The sequence below is a fragment of the Rattus rattus genome, chromosome 12 (genome assembly GCF_011064425.1).
Source record: "Rattus rattus isolate New Zealand chromosome 12, Rrattus_CSIRO_v1, whole genome shotgun sequence".
Taxonomy (NCBI): domain Eukaryota; kingdom Metazoa; phylum Chordata; class Mammalia; order Rodentia; family Muridae; genus Rattus; species Rattus rattus.
The window spans coordinates 81,249,800-81,277,410 of NC_046165.1; the positions used below are offsets into that span (position 1 = coordinate 81,249,800).

Consider the following 27,611-nt stretch of genomic DNA (forward strand, 5'->3'; position numbering starts at 1 on the left):
CATTGAGAAGGTCTCTGAATTGATACTTAAAGGAAAATTGAGACTTCGACAATTAGTTGGAATGGATCCGGCTGAAATTGTGGTACCTTTTACTAATGCAGAAATTAACTCTTTGTGGGTACAAAATGAACATTGGCAAAGAGCATGCAGTAACTTCTTAGGAGACATTAACAACAAATACCCTAAAAGCAAAATGACTTCAGTTCATAAAACGAACTAACTGGATCCTCCCTAGTATAGTAAAGGGAACTCCAATATCTGGAGCCCCTACATTTTACACTGATGCCAGTAAGTCAGGGAAGGCAGGATATAAATCGGAAAATGTAAACAAGGTGACTGAGAGTCCCTATAAGTCAGTTCAAAAATCTGAACTGTATGCAATACTCATGGTGTTGTCAGATTTTCGAGAGCCTCTTAATATAGTAACTGACTCTCAATATGCAGAAAGGGTTGTTTTGCACATAGAGACTGCTGAACTTATTCAGGATGATTCCGAATTGACATCACTATTTATTCAGCTACAACAAAAAATCAGAAATAGGAGTTACCCACTATATATAACACACATAAGATCCCATACAGGTCTGCCAGGCCCTCTGACACAAGGTAATAATGAAATTGACCAGCTACTGATAGGAAGTGTACTAGATGCTTCAGAATTTCATAAAAAACACCATGTTAACAGCAAAGGCTTAAAGAAAGAATTTTCTATCACTTGGCAACAAGCCAAAGAGATTGTGAGGCAATGTCCTACTTGCTCGTTATATAATCAAACTCCATTGCCTACAGGAACTAACCCTAAGGGTACCCAAAGAAATGAAATTTGGCAAATGGATGTTCTCCATTTTACAGAGTTTGGTAAGCTGAAATACATACATCATACTATAGATACATATTCAGGATTTCAATGGGCAACTGCCTTAACGTCAGAAAAGGCCGATTCTGTAATTACACATTTGTTAGAAGTTATGGCTATAATGGGAATACCCATACAAATTAAAACGGACAATGGTCCAGCATATATCTCTAACAAGATTAAGCGCTTCATTGACTATTATAATATAAAACATGTTACAGGTATACCACACAATCCTACAGGACAAGCGATTGTGGAGAGATCTAATCAAGTCTAAAGGAGATGCTTAACAGGCAAAAGGGGTCAACAAAAACTCCCAGAGATAGGATACATAGTGCTTTATTAACCTTAATTTTTTTAAATGCTGATGAACAAAACAGCACAGCTGCTGAAAGACATTGGATTGTGGAAAAGACTACTGAACTAAACCAGCCTGTTTATATTAAGGATATTCTGACGTCAGAATGGAAAATGGGAAATGTGTTACGCTGGGGAAGGGGTTATGCCTATGTTTCTACAGGAGAAGAAAAGCTGTGGGTTCCTTCAAGCTGATAAAAATCAGAAATGACAGGGGAGACCTCCTGAAGTCCTTGGCAACACAGAAGAAAAAGGAGACTAAGACGATCAACAAATAGGTGATGTATATATGAGGTTGTTTAGGTCTCCGTGTATGAACTGGCTGAGACTGAAATGTCTATAAACAGCCAGTGATATTTTGAGTGCAAATTCCTCATAACTTGTAATAATCGTATGTATTACAAAAATTATGTTACGTTTGATTATATGATTAACCTAACCTGAAAAAAGGTAGTCATTTTTTTTTTTGATCTTTATTTACTAAACTGTGCACCCTGCTTATCCCATTTGAAAATGCTTATAGAACTATATAATGCTTGTAAAGTTTTGTGTGCTGCAGGATGAAGGAAGAGAAAGATAGCTCTGAAATGATACACACTCTGGGATGCTGAGATTCCGGGACTTTCCAGTCCAACTTCGTGTTTGATTCTCCCTTAATTACACTGAAGATGCTTGATTTAAAGGCCTGCTTTCAGAACTTTCCCAGAATGGACATCTTACTTATCCAGCCCTTCAGACTGTCATAGTCAAGATGTCAGCTAAGCGATGAACTTTCTCAGCACAGAATGACTGGCAGGCAAATCCCGGCTAGCTCTACTTCGACAAAGCCAACTTTTCCTAATACCCCTTGGGCCCCAGAAGGGAATTCTTCGCCCCAATCCAGCTAGAAGCAGACAAGGAAGATCGTCGTCCCATTTCCTTATGTTGGGGTGGATGGTTCTGTTTATTTTAAGAACTGTGGATAAGTTTTCTTTTAAGGGATACAATACAAATGTAGCTTTGGGCAGGGGAAACTAGAGAATGTAAACTCAGGGATTGCTACTTTTCCTTTCCTTTTTTGTTTCCTTCTTAGATATAGTAATACATAGAAATTAGAGAAATAGACAAACAGATAGATTGGCAAACTTACTCTTAAACAAAATTTTACAGCTATATTTTACATTGATAGAAATGTTTGTAATTGATACAAAGTTGAAGCTGTAATCTTTTCATTGGTATAGAATGCATTTTACACAAATGCGAGGTTTTCAATGGTATACTTTCTTGTTGATTTATAATTGAGATTAATATTGCTACTTTAACATGGGCATTGTGCCTCCACTATGCATCTAAGAATACAAGTCTTAGACCCGGTCCTATAACTGCTGTTATACATTATTTTTAGTTGATTAACCAGTACCAGCTAAGGGTCAGATGGCAAGGTTATGGTTCTAAGTCAGTTTAGATGGGTTTTGTAAACACTTCGATTAGAGAGGGCCAACGGTACTCTATGCTTAACAGTTCAGAAACGCCTATGTAGATAGGAAATCTTCAAGGGCATCAGAAGTCCAAAGAATAACCTGTTTATGGACATTTCTTCATCTAGATCATTTTACTAGAGACTTGTCTGCCCCTGACAGGGCCCCTTAGACTCGAAGAAGAACTTGAGCATCAATGGAGTTGCTCAAATCGTGGTAACGCAGCCACTGAGCAAATTGCTTCAATTCATCTACAGACAAGACACTGTCCAGAAAGGGACAAATTATGCAGAATAGTCGACTGATAATCTCTGCCGAGGCAGGGTGATCAGCCCTTCAAAATCTGCATTGATAAGGTCTGTCAGATGATCCTGGGCCAGAAGGCTGAAGACTGATGCTCCAGCATATTAAGGAATAAGGGGACTGTCCAGGTGATCAGCAGTCTTTATAAAATTGGCTAAGCTTGGAAGCCATGTTTTGTGCTTCCTATGTTTTCAGGTAATATTAATCATTCTTGGATTTCTGATGTGGTTGGAGACTAGTAGTCTCATAGACAACCCGAATGGTTTAGTATTGAGAAAGATGATAAATCTGTTAGAGTAGTTTTAGGGTGGCATAGGATCTAGAACCAGGATATAGTCAAGTATAGTTTTTAGTATAGATGACATGGTTAATGAACAAAATTGATGGACTGGGTGATCAGCGTATTGTTGGTTTTATAAATTGCAGAATGGTAATAATGATGCTTAGTTCACCTATGTATAGGAAAAAGTTTTTTAACTGGACAAAAAGGGGGAAATGTTGTGGTTTGCCTTGCCAAGATGTGGTGTGGATAACATGGTTGGTGAACAGAGTTGGTGGACTGGGTGATCAGCATATTGTTGGTTTTATAAATTGCAGAATGGTAATAATGATGCTTAGTTCACCTATGTATAGGAAAAAGTTTTTAACTGGACAAAAAGGGGGAAATGTTGTGGTTTGCCTTGGGGTTTTCTCTGAATTTGTTAAATAAAGGCAAGAGCGTGAGATTTGGGCAGAGGTAGGAGTTGGGAGTGAGAGGGGGATTAGATTCAGAGGTTAGGTTGACAGTTGACAGTTGGAGACAGTTGAGCGAGTGGAACCTGAGGAGGGGGGGGTGAGGATTGACAGTTGAGGGAGGAGGGGTTAGAGAAGGAAGCCAGGAGGAAGAAGAGAGGGAGTTGGAGAGACGATGGGGAACTGAGAGGAGTTAGAGGTACCAGGGGGGAGAAGAAGCTGGAGACTTGGTAAATAAAAGGTGCAGGGATGAGTAATTTGGGAACTGGGATTAGGACAGTGTAATGTGGATCTGCCAAATCTAGACGCTGGATTGCTTTAATGCTAAATGAGTGTGTTTTTTTTTTCTCAATTTAAGAAAGAGTCTCAATTTAAGTAAGTGTGGCTGGGCTGAGTTTATGCCAAGATATCCAGCAGATATCTGGGGCACTGAGGTGTGGAACCCTAGCAGGGTAAAAACACCAGTTGTATGCTCTTTTGTGTAAGAGTCTCAGTATAAGAAAGTGTGTGGCTGGGTTGTGTTTCTGCCAAGATATCCAGAAGATATCTGGGGAAGCGAGGTGGAACCCTAGCAGGGAAAAAACACCCTGAGGGAAAAAAACATTCCACCCCGGTTTTCGTTTATACATTTTACTTTTACTTTATTTCAATACACCTCTGGGATATGGGTTTTGCTTATGAGCTACGATCAGCATCTGAGATATCCACCTTCATGCTAGAGACTCACCCTCAAGTTGTATATGCGGTCAGGTGCAAAATAGTAACTACGTTCCTTGTCCCTTTTAGTCATGGCCAAGATACCGGCTCTAATTCCTGGAAAGGTGAGAGCATTTCTTGTACACAACCTACTTTAGAACCAATAAAGTATTAGTCAAATCAACAAATTTTTGAAAGCGGACAAGTACGAATGCTCATCGTAACGACAATAGCTGATGTACATACTATAAGTACTATTACGAAGTCGATTGCACAACGAGGAACTACAAAAAGGTAGTTAGAGCTAACAGTTACTGAGCCTTCCTAAGTGCAGGTTCCAGGTCTAAGACATGTAAATGGAAGTTGAGGGAGAAATCCAAGTCCATCTCCCTCCCCAGTCTGTGAGCTGCAAACCCAGTGGCATATGACAGAATCCACAAGCGAAACGGCATGGGGGAATCAATTCCTTTTTGGCAATAGTCAAATATCTTTTAAATATCAGGTATGAAACATTTTCAGACCACCAGATGCTTACATAATTTTGAAAAAAATCAATTTTATGGAGCTGCTACGAGTAGTTTCATGTTTGTTAATGTCTGGTTATATTCTTGAAAAAAAAAATAGAAGATTCTCAAACCTAAAAATGTCTTTTTTGAAAGCTGGAAAGCAAAACAGGATCCAGACAGGGATGACTGGGAAACGTTTGGCAGAACCCAAATGAATAGTCTATAACTTTACCAAGTCATTGTGGGTGACATGCTCTAAAATGACCATATCAAATTCTGAACACAAAAGACTGAACATGCTTATTGTTGTAAACAAGGGCATTTGGTTAAATGAAAGTTCCATCAAAGATTAATGACTGAATTCAAGTGAGCACAAAGTAAAGGCTTATATACTTTCCGTGGTTTCAGTAATAGCTAATCTAATAATGGCAAATGGAGGGTTATTGTTGACTCCTTTGCCTCTGGTTCATAAATTAGATAAAGCAACCTGGCAGTTACAGTACTTTAGAGTTTTATTCGACTAAGTGATTTTAAAGCTATCTCAAACTATAACAAAGTCATGACTTGAATGACTGCTGAATCGTACCTTGCTTCCTGTCAGCACGTTAAAACTTTTTGCCAGTGTTGAAGGAAAACCTTCCTGTTACCTAAAAGGACTCCATGAAACACAGTTTCCATCTATGGGACCAAAGCATTTAGACAGCATTGTCATTGCTGTGTCATTGATACAGCAGTATGAGAGACTCTGCTTCACCAGGGCCAAGCTTGTAAAATATAAGCTGTAAGAGAAGTCCAGGGTTATTTATTTCCTCCAAATCAAAACCCAGGAGCAGTGGAATTTCTCAGCTTAATGATTTTTCGTAGTGCATTTCCAATTTTTCTCCAAAAGTTTATTGATCTGGAATACAAAAACAGTCTCTTTCCCGAGTGAAGAGAGTATAGAACCCATGCCCAAGGTTCCTTAGGATATGTCTCCCAGGGACAATAAGAGTGGCATTGATTGAACCGGGCAGCTGGGGTGTCGTGATGCTCCCGAGGCACATTGAAAGGATGTGCTAGTTCAATCTCAAAGCTTTCCATAGCAACCATCATCCCGAGCCCGTGAGCTTGGCGATGAGGCTCACCTCCCAATTCGTTGCACTTCTCAAAGGCAGTCCCTTTCCCCGTGTTTTCCCCTGGTGCCTTGATGTGGTTACTTCCAATTATCATGAGAGCCCAACAAGAGCACTCTCCCTCTCTCCATATTTCATTCACACAATAAGAATCTGCAAGCTGTTTTGTATGACAGATGAGGACTGTGCACTGAAGCAACTGGCTCCGCCTGTCATCCTTCAAGAATGCACAGCGATGAGATACAATCGTGCGATGACATTACCAGAGAAGTGGGTCAAAGCATGGTCACTTGGAAACAGAATGTCAGCTATTCTTTCTACTCCAGTAATTCGATGTGGCGATACTCAAGACACACTCAGAGAGAAAGAAAGGAGAGAGTCTACACCAAGACAGATGAAAACACTGCTAAAAAGCACTGCTCCCACACGTTCCTGGGTGACCTTTTTGGCCTTTTTAAGCATCTGGTGTGAACCAGACACTGAACGGGTAAGAGAATGATGAAGACAGACACAGCCTCTGCCTTAGTTTGCAGCCAAAGGTAAAAGCCAAGTATTAACATGCAGCTGAGATTAATGTGAGATAACACAGGCTGTAAAGACTTGAATAAGATGCTAAGAGCCAACTAAGTCACATGCGAGAGGAACAGTTTCCCCATCACAGGGACATTTAAGCCAAGGCCTGACATGTACAGAGGCAGCCAGGTAAGGAGTGAAGGGAAAGTGTCAGATAGCTTTGTCTTTAGAATGTCTCCTTTCAAAGAAAACACTGGGATAAAGGCAAAGAGACCAGGAAACGAAACTGTGCAGTCAATCACTGGGAGTAATTATCATTTCCTACCATTAAATCCTAGTTTAAAAAATTAATTAAACAATCTAAATGTCAGTATAACTCTGTCCTGTCTTGCCACATGAAAAGCAAAAGTTAATCATAAACATAATTCCTCATTGATCTATATATTCGGTAGATTTTCTTTTTAAAAATCTAATTTATCTTGACTATACTGATTAAAACCCACAGGTTATTTTTAAAAACATGTTTTGACAGCAGTGAAACTTGCAACACATATACTACCAAGAGCAGAAAATGTGTTCAGAGTACAAGTCCATGAAAATTAACACAAGCAGTTGGTAAATATAATTCACCAAAAAAAGACATTGAGCTAGGTATTCAAATTTTATGTAATATATATTTATATCAAAACATCACATGGTGCCCTATGGAATATAAAATCTTAAGTGTTAATTAAATTTTTGAAGCTAAATAAGTAAATGAACAAAATAACTGTAACCATCCACTGGGTGTAAATGAAGAAAAATCGGGTTCTTTGGTCTAATGTTTGGGCCTAAAAATTCTGACTTCCTCTTGCAGAAAATTGTTTTGGATGATAATCCATGTCTTTCACAGTATGCAACTCTTTTCCATGGGATCAACACATTGGAATGGAGAGGGGCTCCAAATATATTCATGAGTGTGCCTGCCCTTTCTGCTAAACCCCAGAGTGTGCCATTGGAATTATTTTCTTTCCAAACTCAAAATCCATCCTCATGATCCAAAATCAATTTTAAAACTTGTATTAGCATAAGCAGGGGTTGAGTCTGGCTCGAAAAGCCCAATGTCTGAGTCAGGATGCTAACATGGGAGAGTTTTGTGCTTAATGTCTGTAGCCATAAGCTACCAGCAATGGCTTCAGCAGATGCTTTAACATGAACAGTCTGTAGCTACTGCATGCAAAGACAATGTGCCGACCATTATGATCCCCATTCCACATGTGAAGGATTGCAAAATATCCCATCCTAACTATGCTGCTTTAACACAAGGACAGGGATTTAAAAACCAGCAGGAGCAACAAGCATGCTTGAGCATCCCTTCTGCAAGATAGGAACTGACATGTTTATACCAAAGGTATCTTCCATACAAGAAAGTAACACCATGGGCCAGATGTTGAAATACAAGTGATTCTGGACCAAGAGAATTACACTAATCCCAGTAAATTTCTTGAGCCCAAGTGCCATTTCCCTGTCACATTGTCAGAATTTACTGCTCTTCATCCAATTTTCCATGTAAATAATCACCCTCAATTACACCCCCAACTACACCCCCAACTAAGGGTTTGGGTTTCCGTATGAGGGCCCCTACTTCATGGAAACATTAAATGGAATTGTATGCTTTCTCCTATTCTGTTCTACATCAATTTGTCCCCCAGCTAGGAAAGTTCTATTCCAACGTTAGCATTCTCTGTTTCTAAGGAATTTAAGAAGTGTGACAATTGGTTATCACAGAAGTGTTTGTGATAAAGAAGTCATCCTTACAGAATTCAAAAACACCCACCAGCAAAAGTAGATAACACCAAACATCCAAAGAAGACGAGGAAGCTACAAATGACATGAATAGATTCCATCCATGCCACTTTCCTGACTATGGATTTTAAACTACAGTTCTGCAAAGTGTTAGAACTAGAAGACATTGGGTAAAGTGTGCCCAGAAATTTATCTATCCCCGTCTTACAGATTCATGGGAATTTGTCATCTGAAGGGAAATTTCACTTAAAAAACATCTGAAAGTTCTTGGCTATGTTTACTAATCAAGTCAGATTTTAATGGGTACCAGAAGTTGTCTTTTATATATGTTAACAGTCAGTATTAGTTTGGCAAATATTTCCTAAGCATTTCTTATGTGCCAGGTCCCCGTACTAGGCAGTGGAATCCAATGTCCAGCCTAGTCCTTCCCTTTTCAGACAGCAGACCTGTGGGTCATAACCCCTTTGGGGTCACATATCAGATATCCTTCATATCAATTTTTTACTTTATGATTTGCAACAGTAGCAAAATCAAAGGTCACCACAACACAAGGAACTGATTAGAGGGTTGGTTGCAGCATCAGGGAGATTGAAAAGCACTACCGCTCTAGACAGAGAAAGGGGAAGAAACAGCGGCTGCTCTGTACAAGGGGAGCAGAGGGAGAAACTACAAGGGGGCTTGTTGAGCAGAATCTGGAAGAGCTCACAAAGAAACCAGTGCTTGTGCATTTTACATGGGATGCCTACTCATCGTGTAGATCTACGTCCAAGGGACTACATCACAGAGAAATGGCAAACCAGATACCTTTATCTCCTCACTCATCACCTGGTGTAATTCTGAATGGTGGAAGAATATACTTGGGATAATGTTGTGGTGATCCCTTTGGATGAGCCTCCACTCTTTTGCTCAATTAAAAGAACCAGGAAGAAAACCCACTGTTTCCATTTGCCTTTAGCGATACAAAATGGTGCAGATGTCAAAGCACGCGGCTCACTAAACTGGGAGATGAGCTTCCTCAAAAGGCAGAGGGCACAGAACTACCGTCCTGCATAACTTTCATGATTCCTGGGATGAGAACAGAGATTAGCTCCTGACCCAAGCCAGAACACGAAAGTATCTGATAAGGAAAGAGACTAACACAACCAAGCGGTCTCCAAAGAGTGTGAAACCACTCGGAAATTCTTTTCTTGGGAGATTCGGAATATTCAGACACTGCCAACTGCACACTGGAGGCAAAGTTAAAGTGTGCCGGAGCCCAGGCAGTCGGATAGGAAATTAAGATGCATCTGCCTCCTCCTCTTAGTGGCATAGCTGCAGGGCTGGAGTACAATGGTTCACTTGGGCCCAGTCAGCTTGGAAAGACACAGGTTTCAAATAAGCCTAGACAGGAGGACAGATCAATAAAACTATGGAATATTCACATAATGGAACATTATACAGCAGTCAAATCAAATAAAGTAATGCACAAAACCATGTGTACTACACATTATTCTTTGTACAAGGAAGGAAGAGAAATAATGTCTGTACCTTTTCCAGTGTGTATTAAAAAACAAGAACACAAAACAAAACCCCTGAGATGAAATAAAAGAAGGGAAGACATTTTTCTCAGTGTCTCCCTAGAAGATGAGAACAGAGTCTAGGTTGTAGAAAGAGTAACAGAAAAGAAACTTCACTTCAGAATGTTTGACTCAATAAATAGGTTCCCCACATGTACATGTGCCCTGCACACACACACACACACACACACACACACACACACACACACACACCACTCAATGTTGTCCTCCTTATCTCCACTAAGAATTAAGAACCAAAAGAAGACTGTAACCACCGGCAGTTGTTGGGAGTAGAAAGTAGCACAGGGAATCAACAGGGCCAGGTTCTAGGCATGGACCCGGGTGTTGACCACACAAAGGCAACATGAATCAGCTTAGCCTTCTGTGCACATGGGCATTTATGACTAAACCAGAAAGACAGACATGGGAACGAGAACAATGATTTCCTACAGGAGGCAAGACTGCAGGTGAGATCGTTTCTACAGTGAACACATTGCCTCTGCAGTAACACATCAGGCTAACAACTCCCAGGATGGACAGAATGTGACACTCCTCACTCTCCTCTGTCACCTCTCCCTGGCTCCTAGAATACAACTGCTCTCCCAAGACCATCAGAAAACGACAGGAGCACTGAAGATACTCCCTTACATCTCTGATGGACTGAGCAGACACTCATTTCTAGATTTTTTTTTCCTTATGCACAAGCCATTCCCTCTATTTGTTTCAGCCTACCTAAATTAGGTTTTCTGTAACTTGCAGCTGAAGGCATTCTGTCATACTTAATGGTATATATTATGGTGCGATTTGATTAGCAATATTCACTAATCCACCATTAATAAATAAACAGAGGTAAGAGATTAACATACTGAATAACATATACTTGCTTTAGGCTGAAGAAGTCAAACCAGAGTGTTTATTTTGTTCAGCCAGTGGAGCCTGAAGAACGATGTGGCTAATTGTCCCAGCAGCTTCTGGCTTTATAGTTCTCTTCTGAAATTCCTGCACAGCATGGCTGAGGAGAAGCAGCTAAAAGAATCCTAAGTCTATAGATGAGGCCTGCCTGCCGTGTGCAAAAAGTGAGGTGCATAATCCTGTCTGAAGCTTGCGATGTGGCCCAGATTCTCCAACCATGGGTATGATGACATTTGCGTGCAAATTCTTCATTAGTATGTACCAGGAAAAATGAAAGAAAAAAAAATAGGTGGAGGGAACCTAAAGGTTTAACAATTAGGAAAGGTTAAGGTGTGGTAATGTTGTGTTCTAATGGAAGAGTACATTGGCAACAATAAGGATGTCAAAACATGCCCAGGACACTGACGCATGAAAAGGAGCTATCTCCGTGAGGCATGAAGGACAGATGAGCTAAGATGGGTGGTCTCCATCCAAAGACATCAGCGAGACCAGGCAGTGGTGACGTAGCGATGCCATTTTATTTAGAGAATACTCCTGCATCTAAAATAAGTAAGATGATGTAGTTATGCAAGTTCGTTTAACAGCATCGTCTTATAGAATGTTCTGGGCCCTCTGATCAAAATGTTGGCCTCATCAACTCCAAACTTGTCTGATATCTGCCGATAGACTCAAGGGAGTTAGCAAGAAACAATTTATTTTCGTGTATTAAAAATAGACTGATGCCAATGGCTGCAAGCTATGCTATGAGGAATGTTACCGAAATATGATATTTTGAAGTGAGTTTGCATTACATAAATGCAGTATGTTTTCTTTAATCCCATAAACACAGTTTTGATGTTGCCAATTTGAGAAAAATATTGACATTTCCTTAAATAAGTCCATTCTCCATTGAAATTCACCCCCTTAATTGAAACTGAATGATCTTGAAAACAATAAAATTGAGTGTTAATTTGCTGTGTCACTGAGGAAAAGAGGGTCCCTCTTCATCAGATACACACAGGGAAACACACAGGGAAGAAGAAGCTACGGTCAACCTTCTGATGGCATCTGCCGGGAGAGATCCCCGCCCTAAGGAGACAGCTGGATCCACAGGAAGGTCCACCACATGCCAGCTGGATGTGCCTGAGCATTCTTTTACCCCTCTGGGCTTTCACTGTCTCTCTGGGAAAGCACAGGTAACCAGCACTTCTGACTCCAAGCTGCTATCAGGATGAACTGAGAGCATGCAAAGGTCTTGTTTTCATGCCTGGCCCACACCAATCTGGTCTAAGGAAGGGACCCTAATTCGTTTTCTTTGCCAATGTGGGAACACAGGTGTATATAGACCTATGTCTGAGGACCTGTAATGTTGGATTAAGAAGGCCTCAACATTTGGCTTAAGAATTAATCTTGGACTTGATTCCCCAGCACTGATCTAACTCCATTTCCCCTATGGACCTTAATAAATCAGACCTTTAGGGAAAACCTCTTGGACCATGTGTCTTGTTTCTGGAGTTCTCTTAAAGTATTTTGATTACTAATAAAAATAACCCCCCAAATAATCGATGAAATATTCCTGCTGTATACCAGGAAATACCTTTTTTTTTTTCCATGTGGAGAGGTTTAATGAGAGCAGAAGAGTATAAGAGGGGAGGAACAAAGGAGGCCAGCCATGGGCATATGGAGGGAATGGGGGATGGGGAGAGAAGGGACAAAGAAGAGTGCATGAGAGCAGAGAAGAGAAGAGACAGGAAGAGCAAGAGAGAGCAAGAGCTACCAGGAAATATCCTTTGTGATTTTATATATTTTCTTACTTAATACTCACACTCACAAATGAGGTATATTGTCTTACTATCATCATTTTCAGATGAAGAAATTGAGGTATAAAGAGACAGAAAAGTGCTATCAAAATATAAACATAGTATGCAACAACAATCTGCATACATGATATATAACAACATGATCTATATTCATATTTTCTCAAACAATAAAAAGACAGCAATTGAAATACCACCACATCGTCAATCATTATCAACATTATCAACAAATCCTATGTTCTGCCAAATATAGCACTTGATGCTTTTGAATACATCTTTCCTGTGTTTACAACACCCGTGTACTCTTTTCGTGTAATGAATAAGACAGCTAAGGATCTACTAGCTTACATTAAAACAACAACAACAACAACAACACAGCCTATCGACATTACCCTTCTGCCTTAAGAAAGGGGCTCACTCAAGCCCAGAGCATCTCTACCCACAGCACTGCATGCCAGAGAGTGATAGGATTTTAGAATGATCTGCTTCAAACTCTGGCGTCACTGAAGTGGAAAATGAGTCTCGACATACATGTCAGGTGAGAGCCAGGGCTGGGCCCTGCAGTCTCCCAACTGCCACTACTCTGCTCCTTGGTGACAGAATAATGCTCTCCCAAAGTGAGTTTCCTTACTTAGACATTGAAGCAAAACGGGCCTGGTCGCAGTCAAGTGTGTGTGAGTCCTCCTGCCCCCTGAGTTCACTGTAGAACGTGCTTCCGGGCACCTTCAGAGCTGGTCAAGTGGGGAGAGAACCTGCAGCAAAGACAAGCTAGCCATGAGTTTTCATGCCCTATCTGGAGACCATCTCCAGTGCCATTCTGTTGCAATGGAATCCAAGATGGAAAAAGAAGCATGCGTTCAGTCACATGGGTCTCTTTCAGACTTTAGACATAGCAGACCTAGTTCTTACAAACGTTATTGGAATCAGCCAAACACCTGAATTTTTAAATTAACTGCACATCTTTCATACTTATGTAGTAGATAAAAATAGCTTTCCTCATATAGAATTTTTAAAAAAAAAAAAAAAAGAGGCTTGAGGCTACTGAATTAAAAATGCACCCAGAATTATGTAATCCTTGAAAGATGACTGTTGTTTACTCTGCTTTGGTTTCAAAGCTTTCTCTTTGATGACAAATATTAATATTTATCATTTTCTGCTGTTGGACTAATGAGAATCTTAAGTGTTTATGAGGCAGCATTTAAATACTACAGTACTGCAGATGTGTTTGTTTTCTGATTTATATTCCTGTCTTCAGCATCAACCAGCATTTATTTTTTATGCTGAATCCTAGGTGGTATTCATTGACATTTTTAGTAAACTCTTCATGCCCAGAACTGATGGTCTTTTTATTTATTGGATGATAAAGTGAATATAAGATGTTATAACTTTATATGAGCCCAGCTGACCTGTGATTGTCAATGTTAAAACTGACAAGACATGTAACTGTTAGCTGCAACTAGGCAGACAGGTCTAATACCACACAATCTGTCTGAGGTAGAATCCTGTGAATGCTGCACCAGATTCTTCCTATGATATGACTTATAACCACCTCACTTGATACTCACAACACCTCTAAGCTTAGCGGTGTTATCACCTCTCTTTACAAATACCATGAGGTATGGAGGGGTTGGGTCCTCAGCTCAAAATGGCACATTACATAAGAAGCAAAGTCACAAGTCAGTCTAAAGAGCAAGATGACAGAGACGCTTCTTATGAGTCCCACATTGATGGCTCAACATTGAAATTCCCTTTATTTGTTCAACATAAACCACCCATCTACTAAGATAAACATCAGGACAATCCAGACTTTCAGATCTTACTAGTAATAGTGAGCCTTAAATGGAATGGTTAGTGACCATGGATCATACATTCATCTAAGGCAGAGGGTGAACAGGACAGCAATGCCCTGCCCTCATGGAGCTAGAGAGGAAAGACAGACAACATTGCTGTGCCACTTATGAGCCCTAACGCTGGATGGAAATTCATTATGCAAGTTCAGAAGATGTCAAGAATGACTCCTTACCTCTACTCTCCATCAGGTAAAATTCGATAGACCAGAGAAAGAATTCATTGCAGCATGAACAGCATAGACACAACCTGGGGCAGTGTAAACTTTAGCAGTGAATGAACAATGAGGAAATGGCCATAGATGAACAGCCATTATGCTTCTGTCTTTTTGTAGCATGCACTCTGTGGAGCAAATACAGGTTTTCATCAAGACATTATGAGTAAAATAAAGACTGGAGGTTTTGTTGGTTGCTTTTTGTTGTTGTTGTTGTTGTTATTGTTGTTGTTGTTGTTGTTGTTGTTGTCGTTAAGTCTAGGAGTCAAGAAAGCAAAATACACAGGACCTAGCTCTGAGGAACCTACGGTTAATGCCACGTTATTGACTCCACCCATGACACATGTTGAGTCACTTCTCCACCTTACAAGAAGTTTTCCTATTTTCAAGTAAGGAAGTGCTAGTAAGAGGAATCAGGCAGGAGTCGTAAAGCTCTTTTCAAATGAGTATTGGAGCCCTGATCTAAACATACTGCATCGCTTCTTCCTTCAGCCAACTCTTAATATCTCTTCTCTATCCTGGTCTTCCTGCTTATCTGCATCCCTCCAGCAAGGCCCTCTTCTTGACTTTTGTGGTCACATGGGAGATATATCAGACCAGGAAGGACACACGTGGTACCCCTACTGAAGGCAGAAGCATAAGGAGATAGGAGGCAGTACACATCAGCTAAGAAGAAAACTCATGTTTTAGTAACAAGGAAGAAGTCTAGGAGAAGATGCTAGGTGGTATGCCAGATGAAGAAGACCCCAGACATCAGGAAGCGAGCTCGAGCTGTAGGACTGAGGCCCAGGTACAATTACCTGGACTCTGTGCTTCAGTTTCAGGCCCAATAGAGCTTTGCCTATGGCCAACCTCATCTAGTCACCCTGTCTACTAACCACAGATGCCTCCTTTAAGGATGGCAAGTTCTTTCCCATCTTACCATCTGACATACGCTCTTCTTTCTGCTGAGAATGCCATTCTACCCATGTTTATGGCCAGATCCATTTCTGCCTTTATGTTAGTGTCTGTTCAATATCTGTTTTATCTAGATAGGATACCCACTTCCCCTTTAATCACAGTATTCGACATTCTTGGACTTGAGGTCTTTAAATAACACGTTCTGCCTGTTTATTTCCCATCTCTGCCACAACTCTCTATCTGACGGTTACATCCATACCTCGCATAGTGTTCCACCCACATAAGAGTCACAACATTAAGTAGTCATCGCTTCAGTCCCCCCCTTTTTGTTATTGTTGTTTGAGACAGGGTTTCTCTGTATGGTCCTGGCTGTCCTGGAATTCTCTCTGTAGACCAGGCTGACCTCAAACTCAGAGATCTGCCTGCCTTGGCCTCCCAAGCACTGAGACTACAGCTGTGTGCCACCTCTCGAGGCACCATCACCATTTTAAAAATGAGGAAATTTTATTTCCTGAGACAAGAAACCAGATCAAACTCGTGTAGTTGGTGACTAAGACCCATGGTTTGGGTTGAACGTACCTGGATACCTGAGCTCAAAAACAGTAAAAATGTAAAAATATTTTAAGAATAATTTCATTTATCAGGTTCTCACTACACAAAAGATATTGTGGTAATATCCTTTTAGTTATCGTTGCACCGATAATGAAGTAACTGAGAAAAACAACTTAAGACAGGAAGGACTCACTCTGGCTCACTGCTTGAGACCATCATGATAGGAAGGCAGGTCCCAGCAGCAAAAGTATGCAGTGAAACCGTTTCCATCGTAGTAGGCAGGAAGCGAAGGACAATGGATACGGGAACCACTGGCTGGGTATAGCTAGCAGCAATAGCCTTCCTCCTAAAGTTTCCACACCCTCCCAAACTAGGGCAACCAGCTGCTAAACAAGCATTCAGAACATAACCCCATGGAGACCACCATTATCACCAAATCCAGGCCTACTAGTAAAGTGTGTACTATTATATCTACCTTGGAGAGACTAAGACCTGCACACTGGAACAACGCATTCAAAACAGTCCTTGATCAACAGTGAAGACAGACAGATACACAGAAGGACAGGTATATGAATGGCCAGAAAAGAGGATTCCTGAATTTTAAGCAATTCTTGCCCATTCCGTTACACAAAACCTAAACGTAGAGATGTCATGAAGATCCAGAACTTTGCTACTTCAAGTGAAGGCCATGGACTTCATCTTGATCAACAACTTAGAATGTGCTGAAAACACAGATGCTTCTGGCCTCCCTGGGACCCACACATGTAGCTCCAGCCAGCCCTTGACCCACAGGATTGGACCCAGCTGTTCAGTCTGCACCAGAAAGCAAGCCCAGACAATTCCTCCAAGCCAGGGAAACCTTGGCCTACTGCCTCCTGGAAGTTCAAGAGGCCAAAGGAAGCCTAAGCTTAGAGGATGCTTTATCCCCTGCTCCACAGAGCCAAGAGGGGGCCTCAGCTGCAGATGTATCTGTGGCCATTGGTTAATAAAGCTGCCTGCCCTTTTTTTCACCCCCTAAGCCAGAAGAATTTAGCCCCTAGGATTTCACACTGCAGTGGCCACCTGTTGGTTTTATACCCCCAGGATCATTTCCCCTCTGCTCAAAGCATCCCCATCTCCATGTAATCAGACCATCTCTGTATTCAAGCTGTGCACATGAGGTATGCCCACTCCCTTTGGGCAAACCTCTCATCTCAGTGTTAGGAATATGCTCTGAAGCCTAGCAGGTCACAGCAGACTTCACTATGGGTAGGGAGAGTTCTAAGTGGTAGGCTTATAACCCAAGCTGGAACGCCTTCAATCCATGTTAATTATTTGGATATTATGCTCAAGTGGATATGTTTCAGCAAATAAAAACTAAGTTCCTAAATATGGTGGTAAAAATCTGAAAACTCTAAAATATGTTATATTTGGTATGTCTTGTATTAAAGTTACAGTTTGAAGTTAACCTGATTATAGTTGCCACATTCTTTCCATATTTCAATGCATGTGGACTGCTTTCTAAGGAACGCTGCAGTGCTGGGTACAAGTTAGAATTATCCAGACCCTAAGTGATTCAAGAGAACTTGGTACCTCTCTCTGACAGTCAGATTTTAGACACTATTATTAATACCTGAGAGAAAACCGTATGTGAGAAGACATTTTGTAGTTAGGCACACAGTTTCCGAGACTTTAGTAGAATATCACTTGGTTCTGCATTTCTGGGCCTCTAGTGAGACAGAAAAGCACAAGAGTGTGTAAGGAAAGGAAGCTATTCACATAATGGCAACCGGGAAGCACAGAGATTCGGAGAGGGAGTTGGGACCAGACAAGCCCTTTAAAGGCACACCCTGTGTGTCCTCATTCTTCTAGCTAGGCCCCACCTCCTAAAGTCCCCACTACCTCGCAGTAATGTTATCAAATGAAATCTATCATGAAACAAACCCCTGTTGATTAGCTCAAAGTCCTCATGGTCCTCACTTCTCTGGACCCAGTCAATTGGTAACCAATCCTATAGCACAGGGGCCTTTGGGGAAAATGCATCACATCCAAACCATACGAGTACCTTTGTTTCCACTGTCCTGGAATATAACCATTCATTTCTCTAACATGTCCCCACTTGATTAAGTGTGCAGGGGTCTATACCTTAAAGCAGCAGACAGTAAAATATCACATTTGTCAGGGTCATGGCATTTTTAGAATTATGGCTATGTTTCCTGTTAGTGACTCATTAAGCATGAATTAAATATGAATTAAAGAGGAAACTGAGAAAGAGAGAAAGGAGGGATAGTTGTCGTATTCTGGAAAGTAAGGACTGTTTAGATGCAAAGAGTGGGCCAAACTCTGAAAAGAGACCTCCTGCTTTCATATAATGTAGTGACTGGCATGCCAACTTCGTTTTATTTATACAGATGACGGTTCCCCTCAAACTACCCTTTTCTTGCTATTTATCAACCATGGACATGTCTCTCTTCCTTTCATTCTCTGCTTCCTCCCACAGTCTTTCCTGTCTGCAGGATCATCCTTGAGAAGGTTACACAGGAGTTGTCAGTATTCCAGTACACAGTCTTTTTGGTTTTTTTTTTAAGGCAGGATTTAATTCTTCTCTCCACCTGTCCTAAGGCTTTTGTTCTGTGTAAAAAAATCCTGTAGCCATTGCTTAGACAGCTCCTGATACAATGGGGATACTGTCCTCTGTGTAATGCAGAATCTAAAGACAAAGGCAAAATTTTATTTTTGTTGTTGGATTTGGGTGGTTTTTTTTTTTTCCAACTGAAGACATAAAAAGGAGACCTCAAGCCTTGAAGAAAATGAAAATTTTGTTCCTACCACATACCACAAACTTCACTGATTAAATGACTACAGGCTGTAATCTCCTCCAAATAAAATACACATGCATTAAACCTCATAGGGAGTACTGGCACCTCAACATTATCTATGATGGTTTTTAACTCGAGTAACTGGGAGTCTGAGAAACTGCCAAACACACTGAATTTTAATAGAATTCTGATTGCTAAAAGAAATAGGCAAACCTGAAAGAAGGAAGGAAGGAAGGAAAGAAAGAAAGAGAGAGAGAGAAAGGGGGGGAGGGTTGCTAATAACCACACAGACTCAGAACTTGTCCTAACTTTCCAGAATACAGCAACTGTACCTTCTCCCTCTCTTTCTCAATTTTCTCCTTTATTCATATTTAATTCATGCTTAATTAATCATTAACCGGAAACATAGGCCATAATTCTAAAAATGCCATGACTCTTACAAATGTGATATTTAACTATATCGAGCCTAATGGCAATAATATTCCTCTTCCTGAACTTGCCTTTTCTCTCTATGGAGTCAACGCACCAGGCAAATAAAGCTACTACATTGTAAAATAGCCCCCTATTGAGTAGAGAGACTCAGCAAATGCTGGCAAATAAAATTACAACGTTGGTTAATATATATTCAGGGCAAGAATACTCCTAGGCTCTTAGTAAGATTTTAAATATAAATATTCAAACATAAGTTTGCACATTTTCTATGGGGAAGGAAATGCTTTTAAAAAGAAAGAGTTCTGGCAGTGATCAGAATTCGCCTCGCCTAAACATGCCACCTTGGAATAGAGGCTATCTTATGTGATGGCAGTTAAACAGCAGCCTGGGGAGGGAGGGCTCTTTTCGCTATCTCTCCTGCAAGCTGATAGCCCTTTGTGAAGTAGATGTGTTTGTAAAAGGGTTCCCTCTCCTTCTGAAAAAGAGAGCAACTGTGTGCACAGGAAACCTTATGAAACAGCCTTCATTTCTCATCTGTGTCTCCAGGAATCTTTTCCCAGCTCGCCCTCCCATCTGTGTCTACTCCAGAATACAGACCACATCACCTCTTCCTTCCTCTGCTCTCACTCCAGAAGGTATGCGAGCCCCAGCACTACCCTCCTCATCCAAGTGTTTCTTCTCTAAAGTCCTCCACATGCATACAATAAAAAAAAAAAAAAAAAAAAAAAAAAAAAGCTCTTCAATCTGTACATTTAATTTTAAGGGCCCTAGAAGCAGGAACTAAGTGGGTAGGGGAAGTTTTCTTCCTCCTCAGTCTCTACAATATCAATGATTCATAAAATAAAAGGGATTTAATCAAATTATATTAATTACTCTGCCAATGGAAGGGGGGGGGAGTTGTAATTATTTAAGAAAAGGAACCAGATTTCCAAACAGCAGCTCCAAGGAAGCCATGCATTCCAGACAACTGCACCGGAAACAGAATGTCATTAGAGAGAGCAGCTTGCATTTTGTTCTGAATGGTTCTTTAGATCATGTGCAGCACTCACAGGTTCAGAAACAATTTTTAACATGGCTTTAATGAATTTATTGATATTTTTTTACTTCCAGTTATGAAGATGAAATTAACAAAATACCAGGAAGAGAACTCAACCTGAGAGTCCCCATAAGGAGAATCATGACTTAGGCACACAAAGCTAGGGACACAACATGGCTCGGGGAGGAAGGTGGCACTGTGAGTGGACAGAGGATGTATCCCCAGGACACAACCTGGAGTTATTCATCTAGTTCCGGGAGAGCCTTAGGTGAGACATCTCACATCTTTCCCTCCCATAGCCTTCAAATGCTACTCTCCAGACTCTCCTTCCAAAACTACGGGATTTAAATCCCCTGAGAAATGTCAAGAGGCAAACAGCAACACCCGCCCCTTAGCCCCTTAGATCTGCATGGATCTGTCTGCACGAGACCAACCAGTTCCTGGTGGGGATGGGGGAATCTAATGGTAGCCAACCCTGAAAAGCATTTATTAGAAAGCAAGCTAAACAGAAAGGAGGAAGAAACATCCATTTGAATGCCTCAAATTCCCTTCTTAATAATGGAGCTTTAACGTAAGTATGTTGCTTTACTGATCTTGGATTTTTTTCCCATGGAATCCAGAGAGGTTCAACTGCACAGTCTTAACTACAGCTATCCGCCCAGGATGAGATGCGGGGACTACTCCTAGAGAAAAATACCAGAAACAACACTTCATTGTCGTTTTCCCCTACCGCTCCCCTGAAACAGATTATAAAATCTGGGAGGGACTTTCAACCATCCCATGAAACAGGTCATAAAACCCTCATGAGAAACGAGCTTCCTGTGCCTGGAGCAAAGACACATCCTCGTCTTTGAAGATGAGGGGTCATGTTAAAGAATCTGACCTAACAGGCTTTCTACTTCCTCCAGGCTCTCAACCTTATGTCCTACTGTTTTCATCTGATCCTACTCTCCATAGCTCAATCTACTTCAGCAAGCCTAACACAAAGAGACATGTTCACCCAACGTCAAGTTGTCATTGCTTCACAAGGACTCCATGTAATCTAAACCTTACACTACATAAATTTGCATACATTTCAAAGACTGTTCACCTGTTTTTTGTTGAGGGAAGGGTGAGTAGAGAGAAAGGGGAGTCTCTTGGCCATGAGACTAGGATGAATGAGGAAAAGATATTTCAATTCTCCTGCACCGATAATGCTTACATATACAGAAATGGCTGAAGAATTTCTAGACATGACCTGTGACATATAAGGTAAAGCAGTAGAATTGGAAATAGTGTATTCTGTTCAATATTCAAAATAACAAGGAAGCATGAAAGAGAATGCAAAACATTATGATTTTGTTTATTTATTTTTGGTTAGTTGACTTTTTTCAGACAGTGTCATACCTGGTAGCCCAGGTTGGCTTACATCCATCTTACCTAATCTCACCCTCTTACCTATTCTCATCTCAATTCTCACAGACAGACTTTAGAACTGCTTAAATTCTTGCCATTGAGAGTACAGTCCATGAAGCAACATCAAGAGTCTATCAGGAAGGCTGGTTTTCTGGCCCATTCCAAATCTACCAGCCACATTCTTAAGTCATCAGGACACATGGGTGCACACTAATATTCGAGAAACAAATCTGTCAATCACTCCTTCATGGCTCAGGGAACATCTTAGTAGAGGGGTATGGAGAGAATGGATCCTACAGACATATGTCTTCTAGATAAGGCATGGATGCTACACTAACAAATTCATGTGTTCTATAGACATATGTCTTCTAGATAAGGCATGGATGCTACACTAACACATTCATGTGATTACCTGCACATCATCCTCACAAGGATGCATCCATCAACATCTCAACATGAATACATAAGGGGCTCAAGAAGCCTCAGAGAATTTTTAAAAATGAATGTTTGCTGTGGGATGAGGTGTCATTCTCTTCAGTGGTAGAGCCACAGATAGAACTGGAGTAGACCAGAAAGCCTGTCTTCTTAATAGGAAGCTTCTATTTTTTGTTTGTGCATGCATGTGTGCCTATGTGTGTGCCTGTGTGTGTGTGTGTGTGTGTGTGTATGTAAAATGAATTAAATATATTTTATGTGTGTATAATAAATTATATAGATATGTGTATAATGGCATATGTATACATCACATTTGTATGTATAATAAATATGCGTGTAATGGATTATATATGTATATAACAAATTGTGTGTATAATGAGTGATATGCATGTGTATATGTGTATATAATAAATTATGTGTGTGTGTTTGTGTGTGTGTGTATGAATAGACAGCAAGCACAGTTGTAAATATGTTTTCCACACTGACTACTGGCTTGTTACTGATTTATTATACACATTGAATCTATACTTTTAAAAATATGCAAACATTTTATTTCTCCACTTGAGACTGCTAAGTGGTTTCCCAAATTCCCTTGGAAGAAAGTTCAAGACTCTTGTAGATGCTGGACTGTGTATAACATCACACAAGACTATTGTAGATACTGTACTGTGTATAACATCACAAAAGGCTCTTGTAAATGCTGGCCTGTGTATAACATCACACGAGGCTCTTGTACATGTTGAACTATGTATGACATCACTGCCTGATTTTTTCTCTATTACCGGGGAAGAAAAGTTTAGTTTATCATAAGGCTTACAGTTCTTCATGAAGGGGCATCACAGCAGGAACCAAGGCACAGACGTTAGGTGGACTATACTTACTGGTCTGCTTCTTATGGCTTGATCAGCCTTCTTCTTTATACAACACAGGACCACAGTCTAGGACTGGCACCACGCACAGTGGGCTGGGCTTACCTACATCAATCATTAATCAAGAAAACGCCCACAGATGGGCCGACAGGCCAGTCTGATGGAGGCAATTCCACAGCTAAGGTTCCCTCTTCCCAGGTAGCTCTAGTTGTGTCACATTGACAGAAGCTAGTCAGCACAGTGCTCTGTGCTGGTCTGTGTAACCTCACTTTGACACCCTCTTCAGTCACTGAATGTCTTGCCTGGGTGCCCAGACCTCCATTCTACTTGCCAAATCCCAGCACTCCCTCCTTCCCTCACCTGTATCTAAACTATGCCATCACTCAATCCCAGGATCACCTCCCTGTCAGTCATTCATTGCTCTCTACAACAGATCCATAGTGGGGACCTAGAGAAGCCGGGAGCAAGCTATATGCCTGTGTTCAATGTTTAGAACTGACCTCCACATCTCCTTTACTTCCTGACCCTACCTCCTCCTTTTGACTGGAACCCTCAGAGAAGGAGAACCCTCCTTCTCTGTCACTAAGTAATAGAAAATGATGTCTTTATCAGTACTTTAGAAATAAGTCACTCGCTATTGCCCCTGAGTCATTCACAAACTGGAGGACGAGTGCCTGAATTTAACCTGAGATCCTGGGCCAGGTTCTCTTCCATTCTATTGGTAGACGAACGGCCTCACTGACATAAGCCAGCTGCTTCCCAGTCTAAGTTTAATAGCTACATGGAAACATAGGTCAAAGACTTCTCAGCAGGCAGGGACTGCATAAAACCTTCACCATCTCCCTGACCATAAGAATGTCACCAGGCTGGCAAGATGGGTTTTCAAGAGTGACAAAACTTTGCATTTTAAATATTATGGCCCACTTTCTTAGTCTAAGAGGACAAAAAAATATTTTATTTTCATGTACGAAGTTTGCATTAACAATGAAAAAAACAAGGCATATCATTTATATATCTGCTACAGACTGTTGGAGCTAACAGAAGCCTTAAAGAGCTGGGATTTGATTCCCAGGATGCCACGTGATTAATATCTATTGCCTTCACCTGGATTGTTGCTTCATCTGAGAAGTCAAAGACATGGGCATGTCCATATATATAGCTCTTGGAAGATGACCTCACAGGCTGGGATTTCTCTCTGCCATGTTCATGTGGAAAGTAACATAACCATACATCTTACATGTCAAAGCTGCATTTCTGCATTAAGAGAGAAAAGTGAGGTTGAAGGAAAGGCTATGGGAGCAGAGCTCTGGGGTGCTAATGAATGCGAGTTCCCAAAGTGTTCCCAGCCAGTGCTGGAGGTCACAGAGGTTGATGGGAAGAACTTGGTGCACAGTGACTTGTTCTGAATGTTTAGCCAATAATTTACAGAGTTTGGCCAACAATTCAGAAAGCTGTTATGTCATTACTTAATTATCCAGAAATCATCTCTCACACGGGAAACGTGAGAGGTGCTTGCTTACATATCTGTGAATACATAACTGAAGGGCCCTGTGTCTTCTCAAACCAAAGTGTTGTGTAACACACAGGCCATGTGTACATTTGCAAATGCCTTATATCAGTGTTAGATTGTGATATCTGTGAATGTAAAAACAGCATCAAAACCTCATTTTCTCATCTCTGGAGGAACAAGCAAAAAAAAAAAAAAAAAAAAAAAAAAAAAGGTGGATTAGGAACCAAAACAAAACTAACTCTGGAAACAGAAATGGAACATATTGAAGCTGATCATACAAATTAAGATAAGAACACAAAAGCACCTGTAATACATGCCACCAGATATTTGCAGGAAGGACCTGGGGTAAGGACACCAGAAGGAGGTAAGCACTGCCCTGATGGTAGCATTCAGCTCTAGGAAACCTCAGGAAATCCACTTCCCTTTGACCCAAGGCATGAGAGAAAGACTGGTAGCTAACGTGAAAATGAGAGATGGTCCCTCCAGCTCTGGTACACTGGGCACTTTTCATTTAAAGTCTCTCATGCCTGACGAGATGAGTACATGAAGATGCTCAGGAAAACATGTGTTGAATTAATGAAACAGGACGAGTTTACTAGCTAGGAAAGAGACTTTACCGCAACTGGCCCGACTGTGAGGCCTGTAAAGAACAAATCTTGGGAGTGGGGGAGGATAACATTGTCTAAATACCTACCCATTTGCCTTTCCTGATAGCTTATGGCTATTGGAAGTAAGATGCTGAGGGCGGGGCGGGGGGGGGATTCATTTCTGATATAAACCAACCGTGTGACCTCAGACAAACTATTCTGCCTCACAGGGACCAGTTTCCTCATCACTGAAATTAAGGTGCATTCAAACCATACATACCTAACTTTTTTTTTTTTTTTGAAACCTTTACTCCCAGTAATTGTTCCTCTGAGAGATCTTTGCACTGGACTTCAGTAATCTCAAAAGGTTTTGTAGCATTAGCATTTAGTATCTAATTACGGAAGCACCATTGTGCAACTGAAAGGTTTTGTATTCTATAGCTTTACAGGCCAGAGACTCTGACTTCTGGGAGGTAGGGTCCTTTCCTAGAACGCAACTCTCAATCAGAATGTGCTACAATTCCATTACTTCTTAATAGAAGGCTTAACTTGAAAAAGTTACTTAACTTTCCTAACTTTTGTTCCCTAATCAGTTCGATGAATAGAAAAAATGGTTCTCTCTACCATCGTGCTTTAGAGGAGATTAACTTATAATTGAATCTAATATGCAATAAAATAGCCCAATTTTAATATAACTGTGAAACCATGGACAGCCCTTTTTCTTCAAGCTTTTTTTTTTAAATAGGAGCTACAGAATGATTTGGAGACCATGTGAACATGCTCTAACAAAAAATTCATATGCAATACTTTGAATAGCATTTGCAATCAGAAAAAGGGGGCGGGGTCTTTACTAAACATTGCTCTTACTCCTAGCTTAATTAAGCAGGTGGACAAAGAGGGCAGCCAAGAAAACAGGGCATATGGGAGTCGTAGTTCTAAGGGAAGGGGCTACCTCCCGGAGGCACTTTTAGTGAGACTTCAGTTCCCAGAAGACATCTCGTCGGGCCAAATGGCACATTGGTAGCTGCAATAGGCGGGACTACAAGTCCCAGAACCCTCCGCAGCCAAGGTATTGAGCCTTAAAAGGGAACTTTCAGGTACAATCCGTTTTTAAAGCACAGTGCTCTTAGGGCTGCCCTGAGCAAAACAGGCCTAACTCTGATTAATATTTCTCTAAAACAACCGCTGGGTATTTCCAGCACATTTCTGAGACCGAAAATAAGCAGTTTTCAAAGGACAAAATTTCGGGAGCCTGGCCTTGGTGCTGATTACAACTGCAAACAGCTTCTCTGGTCCACTAGAGCAGGAAGCATTAGGCTGGTTTTTATCCACAAGGGGACCGCTGAGCTGGAGGTCCAGGATAGGCTTAAATTCCAGCAACCTACCTCCTTCCTTCTACAATCGGTTACAGCTTTCTACCTCCGAGTGAATTAAAAACCACGAAGGCATAGGATCCAACCAGTGACAGGTTCTCGCACCACAGTGAATTGATGTGGGTTTTTCTTTATTGTATGTTTTAACTTATCAAAGCACACGTTCTTTCCTAAAACATTGTCCTCCGTGAGCCCTGTTCTGTAGCTGCCTTAGCAGCTGCCTTAGCAGCTGTTCAAACCTTTTGGGACACCTAAGCTAGGTGACTGTTTAACACAGACCTGTTTGAGTCAGGGTTCCTGCCACTTGCCTATGGAACTGACGAACTATTCAAAGGTAGCCACAGTGACAGCTCGTAGACCTGCTGTCGCGACCCAGTGCCTCAGTTTACCCCGAGGGGTGGGTTGAGACTAGTACAGGTGCTCAAGAGCTGGGGCGCCTGAGTGCATCCCGAGAAGTCTCGTCAGGTGGGTGAGACAGTCACCATCAGGCGAGCGGTGTTGGCGGGTCCCCGCCCCGCGGGCCGCTGGGGTACTGACCAGACGCTCACGGAAACCCAGCCCGCGCCCCACAGTCTCTTCCACTTGGGCTTGGCTCCCGCGCCCCTACCTTCCAAGGTCTTGTCGGCTGGAATGAAAGGCAAGAGGGCGGGAGCACGGGACAGGAGTGTCGCCTGAGCGTGTCCCCACTGGGGTGGATCAGGGAGCTGACGGGAAAAGTCCCACAGCAGGCCCAAACGGGACGAACTACAATCCCCACAGCAACCTGCGGTAAGGGGCGGGAGCCAAGATGGCTTCTCATCTGGAGACAGGCGCAGGAGCCAATAGGCGAAGAGAACTAAAGTACGCTGTGCCAATCACTGAAGCCAAATGACAGTCACACCAATTCTTAGTGTCTAAGGTGAGTCTCCCCTTTGAAAGGAATGTTTGTCATAAATCACACGGTCTTTAGCTTTTAACAAATGGAAAAAGAAACGCGACTTTTTCTCTTGAAAGGGAAGCCTGCTCAGTACGTTTCCTTGCTTTTCTCCGAAAAGAGCTAACTGCTGTTCTTCCTTTCCCCTCTCCAGCTCTTTCTTGATTA

At 41.4% G+C, this 27,611-nt stretch overlaps 1 long non-coding RNA gene across 1 annotated transcript in view; it reads right to left on the bottom strand.

Annotated features, from left to right (window-relative positions):
- Nucleotides 1-27,280, bottom strand: part of LOC116914024 — a 403,690-nt gene extending 376,410 nt beyond the window's left edge. The window contains exon 1 of the long non-coding RNA XR_004389658.1: nt 27,138-27,280. This is a non-coding gene — a long non-coding RNA (uncharacterized LOC116914024). The remainder of the gene's footprint in view (nt 1-27,137) is intronic.
- Between the last annotated feature and the right edge of the window lie 331 nt (nt 27,281-27,611).